At 36.9% G+C, this 11,745-nt stretch overlaps 1 protein-coding gene across 1 annotated transcript in view; it reads left to right on the top strand.

Moving 5' to 3' along the window:
* The first annotated feature begins 1,239 nt into the window (after positions 1-1,239).
* The window catches only part of fbxw7 (F-box and WD repeat domain containing 7), a 177,781-nt gene continuing 167,275 nt past the window's right edge, over positions 1,240-11,745 (top strand). Inside the window, exons 1-2 of the mRNA XM_048197725.1 lie at positions 1,240-1,443; positions 1,522-1,671. The gene's annotated coding sequence lies outside the window, so the exon portion shown is untranslated. The remainder of the gene's footprint in view (positions 1,444-1,521; positions 1,672-11,745) is intronic.

Below are 11,745 nucleotides of genomic sequence, written 5' to 3'. Positions count from 1 at the left end.
TTTTTTTTTTTTGGTTCTACCTTAAATAGCTTCTACTGAGTGCATTAACTAATGCCAAAGGTCTGGAATATGGGAATATGAAAGAACATTGTTTACCTTAGAGTGAAACCTTTTACTATAGGCAAGAGCAGTCCTGCTGTCATGTGGTCCAGCAGAACAGTTGCACTTCAGTATAACAGTGGTGGAAAACAACACCAGATGGAACTCATTAGATTGTTCCTCCTCCAGTCTTGTCTGATCTGTTTGGCTTTAAAACCCTGTTGATCAGGGTAATGCGTGCAGATACATTTAGGTTTTGAATGTGTTGACCTGTACTCGTGCATTAATGATCACATATTATAGATTGCTCTGTTAGTTATTATCTAAAAACAGTTTAAATTATATTTATTGTACTTTTAGATTGTAGGGCTTTTAGCAGCTTATCTGCATTCAGTTTACACTATTAGGCTTTCTTTCTTTCTTTCTTTTCTTTTTTTTTTTCTTTTTTTTTACTGTTGAGCTATGTGAAGTATTTTATCTGACCGATTTGAATCTGAAAAATGTGCAATACAACATAACATGCATAATAGAAACAACATAAATGAACTTTTTAAAAAATAATAAAAAAGTGCTAGTGACAATGAATAAAAGGATGATGTTAAAAAATAAAAAATTGCAGTGAAGGGTAAAAAATAAATAAATAAAATACTATATTTTCTGCTGAAATTCCTTTGAGATTGACCACTGCAGCATCTATCTATCTATCTATCTATCTATTAACAATAACAAAAAAGCAAAAGTCTATTATCAATAAGAACTTGACATGAAACAAGAAGCTCAAAAAGTTTCATTGAAACATGTTGCACAAGAGAAATATATGTTCTTTATCTTTAGAAGAGAAAATAGGCCTACAGAAATGACAAGGCACGTTTTCAAAATTAAATCTTAAATTGGCTGTTCTAAAATATTTAACAGTATTTCCATAAAATATATTAGCCTAAGGGTAGCAAGTTTTGATTACAAAAATTATTCGTTAGTGCAGAGTTTATTCTTGAATTCAACATCACTAACAAACAAAAAATATTTTTTTACCAGAAGGTATTGCTTTTATAACAAGTAAAGCCGTGTTTTAAAGTGAAAGCGTTGTAATCTAAAATGTTTTTCGGCCCCTAACAGTCCGCACTCCGCATGCATGGGCAACGTAATGACGTCTTATTTAAGAGACACGGAACGCGAGCGATGGTGACGTTCCTGGACGACACGGTGACGCCATCATCGGTGGACAGGGAGTCGTACAGGAATCAGTTGGATAAAGGCGATCGCGCTTTAACGGAGAAGCGTCGGAGTCGTGTGCCTGTATCCCTAGCGTTCTTTAGATCGGCCACATATTATTCCAGGGGGACTTTAGTTTTTACAGAAGATAAATAATTAATGAAAGCTCTCCCTGGTTCATGGATTGGAAGGGTGCGCGTAACGCTCCTACTTTATTTCATCGGATGAAAATGTTTGGTTTGTGCTTGTAAAACTTCAACTCGTTTTCAGAGGATCGTTTCATCTTTCTTTCGGGCAAACCGGAGAGGAGAAGAGGAGAGACCGGTGACCGTAACTGGACTCTGGATAGGATATCTGGGGGAACTAACTGTCCTTCTGTACACAGGAGCTTTTTTGTGCGTCTTTCCATCAGTTTCCAGGGTAAATACATGCATTTGTCTAATAAAACATCTTGTTTAAACACAGTGTTTTGCAGAAACGCAAACTTGACCATGCAAGGCTGATATTGTAGGAGTAATGGGCCATGTGATCAGCTTCAATACACAACATCATGCAGTTATTGGACATATGAAGCTGATTGCGTGGCCTTTTCTCGTGTTTATACTAAATATATGTACCGCTGCTTATGTTCAGGGTGCCCATTTGTAGAAGCAGGTTGCATGGTATTTAAAACGGCAGTGTTTCACTGATATCATAATACAAATCATCCTCATGCGCACTTCCGAAACTGTTGTTATTGTAGGTAAACTATTCTAACCCAAGATACAGGACACATTAAATACACAGTGTTTAGTAGAGTTTTGTAGCTGCATAAAACAAACCTAATACAGAAAAGCTCGAGCAACTGCCTTTTTGCTCTTCCCCTGTTTTGCTTGCTTGTTTTTATTGTACTCGCTGAGTTGACACGCACTTCAGAATTTATAAATGAAACATTTTTCTCTTGTTTGATGAAAATGTAACTTCACAGCTGATAAAAACGCTGTTGTTGCCCTCTGAATGCATTGGATGATTTACTACACAGTTTATACGGTGTGTTTATATATATCCGAAATCGATTGGTGTTCCAGATTAATAACGATCACTAAACTCATACGTATTAGTAGTATTTATTCTGTTTTTCTCTTGTTTCGCTGTTGTTTAGCCGGTTAGCGACAGGAGGTTTAGCTTAAGCTAACACTATTAGCACACCTACACCTGGACAATTAAGACAAGCTGGTTTTTGTAAATATGTTCATCCGATTGTCATACGATAATAACATTTATAATATACAATGCTCTATTTTGTGCCCGTGTCATCAAAGGCAGCTGGAACATCTGATAGCGGTTAACCTAGCACGTTAGCTTAGCTAGCTAACAATCGGCGCTCAGCCTTTGCCACCGCCGCCTCCCATTAGGGCTTTAAATCCACGTGAAGTACCCGCCAATATCCGTTTAGAGTTTTCGCCTTTTTAATAGCCATTTTCGGGAAATATTAACCGGGTTGGCACGCTGTAAGTGTGAAATTATTAATTTGTACAGATTTATGTGCAACGCGTGCACGGCGCGAGACAAGCACATGTTAGCACCGACTACAGCCGATGCAAGTTTGTCAAAGGGTCGTTTTCTTTGCTCTTAAACTCCTCATGAAGTTTATTTCAAACACAACGTACACAAAACAATAGCAATAGCAGAACTTTTCAACCATTTCTGCAACCTCAGGCGATTGAACAAATGAAAACAACTGTAGCATATGAACACATGCCTATACAAAATTTATTATGCACAAATAAGCAAATACTTTTACTTTATAATGCTTTATAAACTTGGAGATTGGGGCTCCTATTTGAGTTCAGGGTCTTGCGTTTAAAAGTTTCAGCATCATCTGTAATATTATGTAACTTGTTTTACAGGGTTTGTAATGCCATCTATTGCTCCATGTGTTTATGTAATATCTGTTGTCAAATAAAGTTTTGCTTGGGAGAAGGAGGGAGGGAGGTTTCTCCAGAACAGACAGAGGTCAGTTTGCAAGTTTAAAAACTGTCTCTAAGCAATGTGCCTCTTGTTTTGAGTAGTTGTTGTCACCTGTTGTACAATTAAGGCTTCAGGACGGTGATGCACTGACTCTTTGGTTTTGCTAGATTTGGTTTTTGAGTTTATGAATTTTGTAGGTCACTCTGGGATACAGAGGAAAGGGTTTGATAAAATTAGAAGGAAGGGAAAGAAAAAAAAAAAAGCAGGAAATACAGTGGATAATGTGCAAGCTTTCGTCCTCTCACACCCTTTCCACAACGTCCATTTCCACGCGAGAAACGCCAGAATCCCCCTCCTGCACTATAGGGTGAAGCGCTATCTGTCTATGCTAATATTTTGACTTCTTTCACACTGTGGCCTTTACACTAAGAAAGCAGACAAGGTTTAGTCTTTTGCATCTCCCTTATGGATCTTTGTGAATTGCTGAATGCCCTTAATGTTTTGACATGACACAAAGAGAGCATACAAGAAGGCATGACCAGACTGGGAGATGAGAGAAAGGAACCGGGTCATCTGATGAGTGGCTCTTTGAACAGAATATTCTTTTTCAGGCCAGCCACTTCTTAATGGCACTCAGCTAAAATAAGAGCCAGGTCTGCTGTGTGGTTTTGATTTAAAGATAGTCTTGGTTGGTTAAAAGGGTTGCCGCAATCAGCAGCCTTTCACTGCAGACTCCCTTTGTATTCTCTGGACTCCTCCGGGTGTTCACTACCAGTGAGTTTTCTTGAAGTTCACTTGCATTCTGCTTCTCCTGTGATGGAAGATGATGGATGCTGTTGCTCAGTTGAAAGGTCTGCTATATGTTCATGAATTTGAGAATAAGTCAAATATATGTAAAGGGCTTACCCAAGTCTTCCAATGCTGAGAAATCTTCTTGTAGATCTGCTGATAATTAAGCTCCATTAATTCACTTAGCCGTGAATTTTGGCTAAAGGCAAGCGCATACTACAAGACAGAAGCATAGAACACTCCGATAGCTTTGCTTATTTCTGCTGATTTGGAACACCTTTTCTTCGTTTATTACACATTTGTACATATTTTTCATCTACAAATAAAAGTGCAGTATGTCAGCCCACCAAGAATGATAAGTATAGAGGTAACTGTCTGTAACATTAACTATTAGCTTCCTCACCAACGGATGATATTGAAAAAATTGTGCGTGTGTTATACTTAGCTTTAAATTCTCAAGCTCTTTACAGTCTGTGGATTCTGAATGGCTGTCAATGTTTTTATTTTTCATCAACTAGAGAAAGAAAACATTTTGAAAGTGATTCCAACAAAATTGTTCCGCCGTGTTACTTTTGTTATTGCGCTGTATACTTTACTATTCTCACAGGATTTGAGCAATTATTGCAACTTTATAGTTATAGTTCTTTGTGAACTGGCCTTTACATGTTTGTCAACACATTTTTTTTTTTTTTTTTTGCATTTACCATAACCAAAAATCGGTAACACTTTACAATAAGGTTCCGTTATTTAATATTAATGCATTAACTAACAATGAGCAATACATTTATTACAGTATTCATTACTTTATTAATTTAAGTTAATAAAATCCAATTATTTTTAGTCTATCTCTGATGCATCAAATGTTAACATAACATGGATACAAAAAGTTGGTAACACTTTACAGTATTTTTGCTTGTTAATCTCAACATTTTTAATATTGAAATACATTTTTAAGATCAAAATGTGCGTCTGTTAAGTTACCTAATGCACTGTGAGCTAACATGAATATTAGCATTTTTAATTTATTAGCATTAGCATTTTAATTTTAGCAAAGTTTAATAAATGCTGTAAGATTTTGCTCACTTGTAGTTCACAGTTAATGCATTAAATGATGATAACAAATGAGACCTTATTGTAAAGTGTTACCAAAAAAATCTTTTAATTTGAATAATGTATTAGATGTTGAAATTAACATTAACATAGAGGTATTTTTCATTGTTTAATTCATGTTAACGATTATCAAATGTTACTTTATTGGAAAGTCTTACCCAAAAATCAGTGCTGGGAAAAAAAGGTTGCAGATCTCATTGCTTTTTTTTTTATTCAGATATCCCAAGATACTCTCTGTGGACTCATGTAGAGAAACATGTAAAGAGGTGTGAAAAAGTCCAGGTGCATAGTATCTAGTCAGACTCCGACTTAATTGGTCTTGTTTAACAGTGTGGCTTTTTTTGTTTTGTTTTTTTGGCTGAGCTTCATGATGCACCATGGTTGCAAATTCTGCTGTTATTATTACATCTTGCCCCACAGCACTGATTTAGTTTGCTCATAGTCTTAAAGGGATGGTTCACCCCAAAATGAAAATTGTCGTTTACTCCCCCTCATGCTGTTTCAAACCATTTTAACTTTTTTTTTTTTTTTTTTTTTTTCTTCTGTGGAACACAACTGATGATATATTGAAGAATGTTTGTAACCTTCCATCGTGTGGACAAAAAATGCTGCGACATTTCTTAAAATATTGTCTTTTGTGTTCCAACGAAGAAATGGTGATACAGGTTTGGAACGACATGAGGCTGAGCAAATTTTGACAGAATTTTCATTTCTGGGGTAACTATCCCTTTAATCTTTGTGCACTCCATACCATAGGAGTTTTTGATATGGTCTTTTCACTTGTTGTGCTGGGGTATAGAAAAGGTCATGGTCATGTGACTGTCATGTCTTCTGCTTTAATGGAGGTGCGAGTTGCCAGGGAGTGCTGCTGTTTTTTCATGTGCTCTCACAGGAATCTGACACAGAGGATGATGATTCTTTCAGGAGTGAATTCTACAGAGATGTACATGTTGGATGGATATTACAGTCAAATCTTGTACTGAGTTTGGTAAAATCAATTCTCAAACACTCATAGCTTGAAGTTAAAACAGATCCTCTGTGACATCCTCTCATATGACCATTAAATTAGTCCAGTAGAGATGAAAATGCCTTAAAGGGGACCTATTATTCAAAATTCACTATTTGAACATAATTGTGTCCGCAGTGTGTGTATACAACCACCCTATTGTGGTAAAAATCTATCCACATTTGTTATTTTCCCCATAAATCTGAAAAATTTCCAAAGGTTTTTTTTTTTTTTTTTTTCTGCCAGGCCTCCCTTTTGTAGAGGGGAAAAATAGGTAAAACTTTTTACAATAAGGTTTCATTTAAAGGGTTAGTTCACCCAAAAATTAAAATTCTGTCATTTATTACTCACCCTCATGCCATTCTACACCTGTAAGACCTTCGTTAATCTTTGGAACACAAATTAAGATATTTTTGTTGAAATCCGATGGCTCCGTGAGGCCTCCATAGGGAGCAATGACACTTCCTCTCTCAAGATCCATAAAGGTACTAAAAACATATTTAAATCAGTTCATGTGAGTACAGTGGTTCAATATTAATATTATAAAGTGACGAGAATATTTTTGGTGCGCCAAAAAAAACAAAATAATGACTTATTTAGTGATGGCTGATTTCAGAACACTGCTTCATGAAGATTCGGAGCACAAATGAATCAGTGTATTGAATCATGATTCGGATCGCATGTCAAACTGCCAACGGCTGAAATCATGTGACTTTGGCGCTCCGAACAGCAGATTCGACTCACTGATTCATCTGTGCTCCGATGCTTCCTGAAGAAGTGTTTTGAAATCGGCCATCACTAAATAAGTCGTTATTTTGGGTTTTTTTGGCGCTCCAAAAATATTCTTGTCGCTTTATAATATTAATATTGAGCCACTGTACTCGCATGAACCGATTAAAATATGTTTTTAGTACCTTTATGGATCTTGAGAGAGGAAATGTCATTGCTCCCTATGGAGGCCTCACGGAGCCATCGGATTTCAACTAAAATATCTTTGTGTTCTGAAGATGAACGAAGGTCTTACGGGTGTGGAACGGCATGAGGGTGAGTAATAAATGACAGAATTTTCATTTTTGGGTGAACTAACCATTTAACATTAGTTAACTACATTTGTTAAAACGAACTAACAATGAACAATACTTTTACATTTTACATTTATTAATCTTAATGTTAATTTCTACATTTACTAATACATAAATCAAAAGTTATGTTAAGTATTTGTTAACATAATTTAATAAACTAACATGAACAACTGTGTTTTTATTTAAGGATTAATAAACGCTGTAAAAATACATTGCTCGTAGTTAGTTCGTTATCTAATGCACTAATGTTAACAAATGAGACCTACAATAAAGTGTTACCAAAAAATATTTTCAATTCCCCCACATGTATGCACCCTCATAAACGCACACTTTCAGACATGACCTTGCTTACAAAATTATAGGATTTATTTGAAACTTTGAAATTAATACAGTAGTCTACTACAACTTCTCAATTGGCTTCTCTTTGTGTTTTTGATGCAAAGTCTTTAAGTGGCATCTTAACATGTTCAGTTTCATACGATCAGAAGCTGGTATTTTTAGGCACGCAGCAACACACTATGGTCTCTCTTTATTACCCACCGTTGTACTGGTGAATCTGAGGGTGAGATAAGCCTCGTCATATTTTCTTGTCTTAATGTATTGTTGAAGGCAATTAATTTGTAAGCAACCTTTCTGAGAGAAGCACAGTACCTGAGTAAAAACACAGCTGCTTTTATTTTTGGTTGTTTCGTTGTTGTTTAGCTGGCTAGCGACTGGATGTTTAGCTTAGGCTGATACCTTTAGCACTCCCACTTCAGGACAGTCGAACTTGCTTTCCCCCCTCCCATTTGGCCATAATAGTGATGAGCTGACTGGTCGGTTATATAGTTGACTAGTCGGTTCTTGGATGACTATTTGACCACCCTGGCCTGTGTCTAGTTTGGAGTTTTTGAGAGCTCTGCACACAGACACTTGCCTTGTCAAACGCTGTTTTTTTTTTTTTGTTGTCCAAAGCATTGTGAAATATTTGCAGAGAGAAATATTGATGTTAGTATAATAAAACTGTGTATGACTGATCATTTTTCTTCCTGACTCTTATGTTCCTATAACTGTAGCCAAAACAAAGTTTGGTAGAAAATCAAAACAAAACATTGCAAACTAAGGCTTAATTTGTCCACGGACTTCTTTTCAATTCCTTCGGTGACATTTGGAGAGATTATTTTTGCTCTTTATCTCTTTTTTTTTTTTTTTTTTTTTTTTTTTTTTTTTTTTTAATGTCTTGGGTGTATGCCCTTGCTGTATGGGTGGTGAATTCCTGTGTTGTTCTGTGAATCACACTTGTGAACACACAGCCTCCCTGTCCCACTTCTGATGAATTATGGAGTGTTTATTTGCTTTGCTGTAATGAGCTCTTTACTTTCTCAATATTTTCCTTCAGTGTTTCCATTGGGTCTTTGCAGACTGAGAAATTTATGCCACCTCAGTCATTATTAGTTGTATGTCTCTAGATTTGCAGCTCTGTTTTCAAGAAAATTAGGCTTCATTTGTTGAGGAGACAGAACTTGTGTGCTATTAAGAAAGCAGACCTTATTATATCCCTTATTCTACCTGTTGCTGTGCCAAAACTCTTTTGAGCATCGACACTATCACTTATCTGCTGTGTGAAGTTGTTTTAAACACACTGCTTGGTGATGAAAGGGTGGAGGGTGTTTCTTCGCTTTCACTGTTTAGTTCATTTCTCTTTCCTGTATGTGCAGGTGTGTCACAGCAGGCCGATCATGTGACTAAAGTCACTTGACTGATTCCATCCTCTGTTCAAACCCCACGGATGACTTAAGCTGTCCAGGAGACTCACAAAACATCTTATAGTTGATGGCTGTGTAGAAATTAGGAAATCGGATTTGTCTTGTTCTGTAGCGATCTCCTCTAAAAAAAATTCCAGGACGAGCTTGTCTTGTCACAGGTAATCTGTGAATGTCGATGTAATCCTCACACCTGGTCTTATCCCACATTTCACCACTCTTTTATTAGATCTCTTAAGCATTTAAAGCTAAAGTGTGTAGTTTCAAATTGAATTGGGTTAATGACATGATGTTCTATTTTAGGGATGCACCATTTATGAATTTATTTATTTATTTTTTAACAAGTAAATTGGCCAATTCTGATACCGGTTGCTTTTTTTAAGCAAACTTTTTTCTTTTTTTTTTTTGCTGCAAATTATTTGTTGTTTATTTGCTCTATAACAGGCCAAACTGACCTTAAGCCCAAAAATCGAAGTACACTTTCGTAACCCTAAAAGTCTAAACCTAATATCCAAATCAGCTAAACCCTCATGTTGTTCCAAACCTATATGAATTTCTTTTTTTTTGCTCAACACTAAAGATGATATTTTGAAGAATGTCTGTAACCAAATAGTTGATGTGCCCCATTGACTTCCATAGTATGGGAAAAGAAATATTATGGAAGTCAATGGGGCCCATCAACTGTTTGGTTACTGGCATTCTTCAAAATAACATCTTTTGTGTTCAGCATAAGAAAGAAATTCATTCAGGATTTGAACAACTTGATGGTGAGAAAATGAAAGAATTTTCATTTTTGGCTGAAATATCTGTTTATCAAACAATAAAAGACCAAGAGAAAACCACTCTCTGCTCTTTAGTAAATTTAGTAGGATTAATCTATTTAATTTATACAGTGCAGACTATGCAGTGTTGTTTTACATTTGATTAGCCTACTTCCTGTTGATAAGACTGTTTATTCTGTTTTTTATTTATTTTTTTCACAGGAAAGCTATATTTTTTAAGCTCCAAGCTGTTTCTAATTACCTCTAGGAGAGAGAATGGAGTTTGCCAATAAATGAGCTGTCAATTTGATACTTTCTCATCTATTAATTTTAATACTTAATATACATTGTTAAGAATAGCTAAATAACCCCCATGGGTCTATTTGAAGCCTTCTAGTTATCATGAAATCTTTATTTTGGTGATCTGTATCAGCCGATACTGCTTTCAATGTTTGGTGATCAGCCTCAAAAATCCTGATTGGAGCACCCTTAGTTATCTGTATAGGCAGGAACACACCAAGCCGACGGTCTGCCGTCGGGCAGTTTTTCTTCGTCGGCCGACAAAGTTTTCTCAGTGTGTTCCGCACCGTCGGCTGAAGTTGGTCCTCGTCGGTCTTTTTTCGGCCGATTTGAAATGTTGAATCGGCATTGGAGCTCGTCGGGCCATCTGATCATTCTGATTGGCTGCTCAGCTACTGCAGTCTGCTTTTTCGGAAAGGCATTTCATCTCACGCAGGCGCAGAACTGACGTGCTGCTTGGCCGTCGGCTGTTTAGCGTCGGTTTGGTGTGTCAGGGCAACTTTGGACACAGACGCTGCCGACGTGAGCCAACCCCACAGTCTGCTTTCGTCTCCACTAGTTCGTCGGCTTCGGCTTGGTGTGTTCTGGCCTTATGACCACAGTTGATGAATCAATGTCTTCTGAATTAAATCGATAAGATGTGTTTTTTAAAAAAAAAAAAAAAAAAAAAAAAAAAAAAAGCAAATATTTTAACCTTTTAAACTATAAACCAATGCTTCCGGCCAACTATCATACGCAAGTTCATTAAGTTCACGTTTGACATAAATGTCAGCATGTTGTTAAGCTTGTGAGCTTGTGTCACATGCTTATGTTTGTTGATGTCAAACATGAACTTGTGAATTTCCATTTTACAAGGAAATCAACCTGCCTATGGCTTACTTGTAGTTATTGCTTGTTAGACTGGGATAGGAGAAATCATTTTAACATCTCAAATTATACACTTCAGCTTCAAAGTTTAGAATGTTTCTACCTCCCTCAATTCCATCCTTCCATTTGGCCCAATTTCATTGTAACAGCTTCACCCTGGCCCTTAGAGATTGTATGTGCAGAGCATTTCTGGACACTCTAAGCAAGGGCAATGTCAATAATTCAGAGCTTTGCCATCCAGCCCTTGGCTCTGATTTGCATGAAGGGGGGGTTTAAGAGATCATAGGAAGCTGGGAGGAGAACATTACATGTACCACTACATCCAGTAAATGGTGTAGTGATATCCTTCTTCACCAGCACTAGCATTCTGCTAGCCAGCCAGCTGCATCACACATTTACTTCTTGCTTTCCATGTGGTCTGAAAAACTAATATTTCTCCTTGGTTTTCAAGTGCTACACCTAAATCAGGGTTGTCCAATCCTGCTCCTGGGGGCCACTTTTCTGCAGAGTTTTGCTCTGACCTCCTCAAACACGTCTGAAAGTTCCTAGGCCGGAATCATACCCATAACCTTAATTGGGGCACTATTTTAGGGGACAGCCATTTGTAGTGGTGTCTTAAACCATAATGGACATTATCAAGTGCAGTCTTTTAATCCCACAATGCACCGCAATAACAAGTGTACAATCGATGTACACTCAGTGGTTAGAGAGTGCCAATAATGCACTGTAAGGATGAATTCTTCCTTCCGCCGGGAAAAGTCCCTGACCGTGAACAGCAACAGAAGTTAAATTATTACACCATTAGATGGCGGCAAAGACTGTCTTTATGAGTGAGTCACTCAGTAACGAAGACTTTTATATTGAAAAGACTAAAATGTAGTGAACAG

This window comes from Megalobrama amblycephala, linkage group LG7 (assembly GCF_018812025.1).
Source record: "Megalobrama amblycephala isolate DHTTF-2021 linkage group LG7, ASM1881202v1, whole genome shotgun sequence".
NCBI lineage: Eukaryota > Metazoa > Chordata > Actinopteri > Cypriniformes > Xenocyprididae > Megalobrama > Megalobrama amblycephala.
Note: the sequence above shows the minus strand (reverse complement) of the source record. Positions and strands in the feature narration are given on the sequence as shown.